Genomic DNA, 8,248 nt, shown 5'->3' with positions numbered 1-8,248 from the left:
GTCTTCAAAAGGCAGATAATTCTAAGTTCTGATCAAACAGCAATAAGCTCTATATGGACGTCTGCAGATGAAGGACCACGTCACCCTCCCAGGCTGAGGAGTGGTAGTGGTGGTTTCAGTATGACTTGCCTAGGGTTTTTATAGGATTTTTGCCCCATTGAAAGCAATGAGAAGCCCCAATTAAATCCAATCATCAATCTATATAGACAGCTCTTATTTTTTTGGCGAATAGTAATCTCTAAAAAATCCAACCAACTCTTCAGACTTAATTGAAGTCATATGCCAACAAATTAACACTGGCTCATGATCTCATCTACTCATTTCTGACCCCCTCCTTCATCTGAAAAGTTAGGTGAAGCAGAGTTCACAAGATCCTTGCTACCTTGAATCACTACTTTCTATATGTGCATTACAAAGAAAAGAGTGTTGTTTGAATATTTCAACGGTTACATCTCTGGCAAGTGTTTGTGTGAGACATGGTAACATGGTTATCTCTGGGTTCTAGGATATACTTTGATTTCCTCAAGATTCCCAGTAGCCCATGGCTATTAAAAGGTGGATTGGGCTTATTTAGTTATCTTAACTAACTGACTTTGCAAGTGTGTTTTGAACTTCACCTATCACCATAGCCAGGGGTGCAAATTTGGCACTATGGCGCTAGATTCTAGCACCAGGGTACCTCATATAGCACCAGCAACAATACATTCTGGCACCAGTAGACATGTTCCATCGTTTTATTCCTTAGCAACCATAGATGGTGATAGATTGTCATTGGGTCTGAACTACTCATATGACCCACCCACACTCATCCATACACTGGAGAGAAGGTTTGTGTCGTGTGAGAAGCTGTGAGTGGAGCTTGATTAGGACAGTATTTGATGATTTAGTACCAGTAGGCTCTCTGGTGCTAAACTTTCAAAACAGTTTAGCACCAATTTTCAAAACGATTTGCACCCCTGACAGCAAATGTTTGCGTACGGTTAGACTGTTCAAATTAGGGTTCTACAGGGTTAGCTTAGATTTCTGTCATTGTTGGGAAGATACCTTCACCAGATACACATCACTTTGGTCCCGAGTCAAACTGGCTTGCAAATGCTCACGGCAATCCCTTTTTGCTAGCTGTATCTTTTCTGACTGCAGTAGATCAAATAGTTAAGGCACAGCGACTCTCTAATACCTATGAGCCGAATCACGCTAGCAATGAAGAGGTTTTCAAATGTATTATTGTGCCTAGTTTATATTTCTGAACTAATTTCAAAGAACAAATCTAAAAACTTACCAGAATGGGAATGCAAAACAAACAATCAAATGTTGAACAAATTACTTTGTTTCAAAACTGGCACAATTGGCACGAAACACATGCAGTGGATTATATCATAATTCAAAATGAAGATTTTTTTGCAATTTTCTTTACAAGATCTGCACACATACACTATGAAAAAAATAGAATCTGGCATAAAATGTCAGCATGAATGAATGTTATACATTCCTAAAGCAGTGCATTCATCCAGCCATATACACTGGAGAGAAGGTTTGTGTAGTGTGAGAAATTGTGAGGGAGGATTGATTAGGGTGGTATTTGATGATTTAGCAACAGTAGACTCTTTCAAAACAGTTTAGTACCATTTTAGCACCAATTTTCAAAACGATTTGCACCCCTGATAGCAAATGTTTGCGTGCGACTCAAACAGCCGGTTAGACTGTTCAAATTAGGGTTCTACAGGGTTAGCTTAGATTTCAGTCATTGTTGGGAAGATACCTTCACCAGATACACATCACTTTGGTCCCGAGTCAAACTGGCTGGCAAATGATCACGGCAATCCCTTTTTGCTAGCTGTATCTTTTCTGACTGCAGTAGATCAAATAGTTGAGGCACAGCAACTCAACAAAAGGTTTTACAAATGTATTATTGTGCCTAGTTTATATTTCTGAACTAATTTCAAAGAACAAATCTAAAAACTTACCAGGATGGGAATGCAAAACAATCAAATGTTGAACAAATTACTTTTTTTCAAAACGGGCACAATTGTATGGGCATTGTGGCAGACTAGGGGGGGGAATGTAGTCCAGGAGGGGCTATAGGACTACATACCCCAGAATGCCATGGGAGTGAGCCAGGAGGAGGTTCACCTGGCTCTAATTTTAATGAGGGACACCGGCCTGTGATTAGCAGGCAGGCATATAAGAAAGACACAAAGGTTTGTATGGGTCCTTATGTGGGAAGGCAAGAGGGTGGCAGTGTGAAGAGACCTGTGTTGTCGACAAATGAGCATGGTACTGTGTGAACCTTGTTTGACAGCTTAGCTGTCCAGTGTAAAAGCTAGAACAGTGAAAATTTTAGTTTAGCACACCAAAGTGGAGTTAGGTTTTGTTTTGTGTTTTGTTTTAAAGTTCTGTAAATAATAAAAATTCACGAAAGTGATTAAAAAGTACTGGTTTGTGTCTGTGTCTGCTTAGAAAGTGTGCAAATGAACCTAAAACAAGTGAAATCTTTCACATTTGGTGGCAGCAGTATAAAAGCATCCTACAGAAAACCTGCAGCACAAAAATGGAAGGAGATCTGATCGAAGCATTGGTGCAGTCAACTGCTGCACAAAAAGAGGCCAACCGGGTACACCGAGAGAACAACCAGCGATGGAGGCAAGAGCTGGGGTTGCCCACACAGGAACCAGAGTTACCCGTGTCAGAGCTTGAGCTGCTGCAGAAAATGGTGTGGTCTGCACCACAGCAAGAGCTGACTGTGTGATTGTGGATATGATTTCAACTGCATATACTAATGCTGGCCTACCCCCACCTGGGATGGTGGCCGCGCACTCAACCAGAGGTGTGGCTTTAGAGGTGCCTCGTTGACTGATATTTGAACTGTGGCTAGCTGGGCTACTCCGCATACATTTACCAGGTTCTACCGACTTAATGTCGTAGATCCCTCCATGCCTTTAACACCAGGGTCCTTGAGGTTGCACGCTGATCCACCAACACTAGATGGTGGTAGCGAGATGACCCTCATGTGCTGTCCACTCATTCTCCCTCATGACGGCTTTGGTATACTTTTCTAAAAGTATTTATGTGGCGGTCATCTTCGAATGGAAAGGTTCCCGGAAAGAGAAGATGACCGCCAACTTTGCGAGGTCGCATCACTCGCATTCACGGGTTCAGTGCAAAAGAGATTGGCCTGACAGTTCTTTTCCCCGGGCCGGGAAGTCGGTCAGTCTGGAAGAAGGCGAGACTCTGTTGCAGGAACATATTGACCCGGAAGGGAAACGACGTAGCAGCTACAGGTAGTAGAGACAGCTGCACTCGTTTACCAAGGGGTCATGCGTGATAGCATAAAGGGGACGGAAAATCGCAATCTACTCCTTCACTTGGTTAAGGAGACAAGGAACTGGAAGGACCGGGAGAAAGCTCCTAAAAACTGTGAAAGACTGAGTGTTTTATTTGTTTTGTCGCGGTTAGTAATTGTCTTTTGTTTTTGTAAATTCATTAGACGGCTAACACGCCTCCGGAGCTGTCGCCTTGGGCCAGTACTGCCCAGAACAACACTACACCACAGTCACTGTTTAAATTGTTATCACCCACCACGAGCATTACTGCACGCACCCGGACTGGTGACCGTGTTTTGTATTATTGTGGGGTGGATAACGTGTGTTTATTATTTGGACTACAATCCATTTATTATTGTTTCTTCCGTGCTCTACACATTGGTGTGTATTGCCAGAGGTTTATTGTTTGGTCGCCAGACCGGGAGTTAAAATAAAAGACCCCTTTTCCAAACGGATTACAGTTTCCTTTTGTGTGATTATTTCTGCACTGCATCACCTCTGCACCTGTTTCTAATCAGCAGCCACTTTGCCACACTTGGTTATCATTCAAGGTTGGCAAATCCCGCTTTCAAGAGCCAACACCGAATCCTGCTTTGAAGTGCCAAAGACCAAGCTTTATTTTTTGAAGGTCTAATGCCTTTCCAGAATTATACTGTGTGTCTGTGACAAACATCTAAATATTTCACTTTACAGTTTCCCTGTAAATAAATGCCTTTGTTTCTTACTGCAGTAAAACCTTTATGTAAGCTAAACATGTATATTCTTTGGTTTAATTGATATTGTAATTTATAGACTTTGTTTAGTTGGAGAAACTGAACTAATTCTTAAATTGATTACATTAAATGCTCGCTCCTGCTTTTACTGTCTATTTGTATTACAGTAGAGCCTTAAACAAGCAAAAACACTTGTTAGTTTAAATATTATGTTTCTTATTAGATCAAAATACTTAAAACATATTAATTCTCTTCAGAGAGTTTTGTCACTCTATTATTAGATCAGAATACTTTTTATTTAAACCTCTATGCTTAGTAACAACACAATCAAATAAAATCAAATAGGTATTTAGTTTCAAATATCGTTCTGTCTAAAAAGGGTTACCCTTTTCTTTTTGCTAATTTGCAATACCTAGCCTCTGTGTTTAGTTCCCCAGAGGCTTACTTCTTTCAAGGTTACAGATTTCCCTGCGCAATAGTCTGACTGGCTTCCAAGTGTGTATGTGCACTAATGACAAAGGCACATAGACAAGCTTTTTTTCTAACATTAACACTTGTTCAGTTATCTTAGTTCAAATCATTGTAACCTGTTCATAATTTGCTGCAATATTATTTATGCTGGTTTTATATTATTACAATATTCTGACAGTGTCAATTAGTACTGAAATTATTTAGTTTTTAACTGTAATATGTTCTTTCAACAATAATAGTTATTTGTATAACAGTTTAACATTAAATTATTTTATAATATGTGTTTCTAATTCAGTTATTTCAGTATAATAGTTGCTAATATTATTTTACTGAATTAAGTCTGACCCCTTTCTGTTTCTACAAAAACCAGTTGAAGCCGGTTTTAATTCTAGCCTTTTGCCAAGTTTTTGGTGTTGATTAATGTTTGCCAAGTTTTTGGTGTTGACATGAAGTAATGAAAGTAAAGTAACGAAAGAAGCTACTTTTTCTCATAAAACTGGAATATGTCAGTGCTCTACGGTTAGATTTGTAACTACTGGTCCCTTGGGCCACTGAGCTAGTGTTTTTACTGGCCCGGATGCAATTTTATCTGGCCCAATATATTTATATGTTTTTTCATGATGGTTTTTATTTTCAGTATGTTTCTAACTGTGTATGGTAACCAAAGCGAGCCCACGTCTCAAAAGAAAGTGGCTAAACTAAGCCTTTCAATATATGTTACTTCAGTTATTTAACAGGCACACATTTGTGTGCTTGTAGGAAAATATAAATACTGTATTCAAGATTTGAAAACGTATCTGTGCAAATGATACTCATTTATTCAAAAGCAAACATGCAACCGAGCTGTTAGCATACGGTCACAGCAACGCTAAAACTGAATTTTAATAATCCTAACTAGGGATGGGTCAGTGTAGTCAAACACACGATTACACGAACATAACAATAAATAATAAAAACTATTCAAATAGCACATTACATATTCAAGGAAACAAAAACCTTATACATTAGCTACTAGTAGAAGCAAATGCGTCTTTCTTTTATTTCTTTAATGCTGACGATTATGTTATGTCAGTCTTAAACCCGTTGTTATTTGCATATTAAACGTAAGGACCCTAATTAATTATGCAATGCTTGTAATAGCAACATTCTACAGTAATCGTATTCTGTTTGAAAATGTTGCCAATTTTATAGCCTTGTTTTTAGCTAATGTTAACAGATTCCTGCATGAGTTCCGCTGTAATGACTGTACACAGCAGCTCCTGCAGCTGTAGCCAGTCGTGAAACAGCTTCTGGGAGCTGAATGTGTGAACTGAAATAAAATAATGTATATAGCAAGTGCTAAAAGAAGTAATCCAAACTTGGGTAACATCGAAATTAGAAAGGTTATGATGAATATAAAAACATACTAAATGTTAAGCAGAACAACGCAGTGACTAATAAAAAGGCAAGATACTTGGAGTTGTAAAGGAGTTATTTTTTTAACTCTGGACTGCAGTTCAATGTAAAACATCTACTGTTGACTTTCTGTGAATGAATGGAGTAACGTCAACATTTGCACTGACCATTAAAAGTACAACCAGGTATCCTTTTTTTGAATTATTTACAGGTTATTGAATAAACAAAGTAACTTGACTTGTCAGTACTTGATGGCTAGTTGTAATTAGTAATGTTAAACTATTGTAATGTTGGAATGTATTTTCTATCATTTTGGCCAGGTTACAATATTTACACTATTAAGATTATTTTATAAATATTATTTGTTAGAATTAAAGCGATTTAGAATATTTAGGTTGCTATATGATAGGTGTTGTTTTATTCTGAATACACTACAGCAAAAATTATTATTTGGTGGTTTGCACAATATTATGCTACTGTTGCTTTAATTGGAAGAGATACGCGCTGTGACGTTGCTGCTCATTGAGTTCTGTATTTTAATTCAGTAAACAAAAGGAAAAACTTGTGCCTAAGGAAATAGGGTATTGAACGAAGAAATCCCGTCTTGGACATTGTTTGTACAATTTGTGAACCCGGCTAAACTTTACCGGCTTACACTGTTATGCTGTCTGCTTGTACACACGCATTTGCCTTTATTCTTGGGAGTGTAAGGGACCAGAGTTCGGGTAATCGAATACACAAAAATGTTGCAACCTGTGTATTCAAATAGGAAACCATTCAAAATTCCCATCCCTAATCCTAATAATAAACACTATCAAAGCAATATTCATAATACAAAATAATAACAATCCTTCTCAGAGCGTTGTCGCTTGTGTAGCCTCTCCCAAGTCAGTGCCTATCTTGCTGCGTGATACCAACGAGTCCTGGAAAGATTGTGAATGGCATTTTTGACCTGAACACATCGGATCCCAAATCAAAAAGTTAGACAATTCAATCGCGTATCTGGGTATCCATCGGGATATCTTACTGTGAGACTGGATGTGATGTAAACGAAATGTTGAATTCACAACAAATAAAGCTGCTGTTTTATCTGGGAAAAGTCTGGGAAACTGACGCCAAATAAGGCAGAGCGTTACTTTTTTTTCACTGTCATAATGAAGCCAGATGAAGCCTCCACTCTAAATGTTCGTCTTCATTTTTTCCCCATAATTACTTTCTTTATGATTTATTGATTTCAGTGCTTTACTTTTGATCGATTGCTTGCTTAGTTGTAAAACATTTGCGATGTCGCAGGAACAAGTACCAACACAGCACTTCGGTACGCAGTCTCAGATTCTGACTGTGCAACGAATATGACGTGCGGCGGCTAAGTTAGGATTAGTTCAGTTACATTTTTATATATATATATATATATATATATATATATATATATATATATATATATATATATATATATATACAGTGCCTTGCAAAAGTATTCAGACCCCTGACCAATTCTCTCACATTACTGAATTACAAATGGTACATTGAAATTTCGTTTTGTTTCATATTTTATTTTAAAACACTGAAACTCAAAATCAATTATTGTAAGGTGACATTGGTTTTATGTTGGGAAATATTTTTAAGAAAAATAAAAAGCTGAAATAGCTTGTTTCCTAAAGTATTCAACCCCTGTGCTGTGGAAGCTCCCAGTTTACACCGATGAAAGAAATTGCCCTAACGAGGACACAGTTAACTTACCATTGGCCTCCACCTGTGAACCATTAAAGTTGCTGTCACATTTTCTGGATAAAAACCCCACTGTTGAAGGATCATTGGTCAGGCTGTGAATCTGAAGGAAAATGAAGACCAAAGAGCCTTCTACAGAAGTTAGAGATAAAGTAATACAAATGCATAGATTAGGGAAAGGGAACAAAATAATATCCAAAAAAGGCTGTCCCTCAAAACTCAGCACTCAAACAAGGAGACTTGTGAGAGAAGCCACAGAAGCCAACAATCACTTTGAAGGAGCTGCAGAGTTCAGTGGCTGGGAGTGGAGTAATGGTGCACCAGTCAACCATATCAAGAGCTCTGCATAACACTGGCCTGTATGGGAGGATGGCAAGAAAGAAGCCATTACTCAAAAAGTACCATCTAAAAGCACATCTGGAGTTTGCCAGAAAGCATGAGAGTGACCCAGCTGCGATGTGGCAAAAGGTTTTGTGGTTAGATGAGACCAAGATGGAGCTTTTTGGCCAAAACTCAAAGCGCTATGTGTGGCGCAAACCTAACACTGCCCATGCCTCAGGACACACCATCCCTACAGTGAAGTATGGTGGTGGCAGCATCATGCTGTGGGGATGCTTCTCA

Source organism: Acipenser ruthenus, chromosome 2, assembly GCF_902713425.1.
Source record: "Acipenser ruthenus chromosome 2, fAciRut3.2 maternal haplotype, whole genome shotgun sequence".
Taxonomy (NCBI): Eukaryota; Metazoa; Chordata; class Actinopteri; order Acipenseriformes; family Acipenseridae; genus Acipenser; species Acipenser ruthenus.
The sequence above is the reverse complement of the archived record's forward strand: the minus strand, read 5'-3'. Positions refer to the sequence as shown.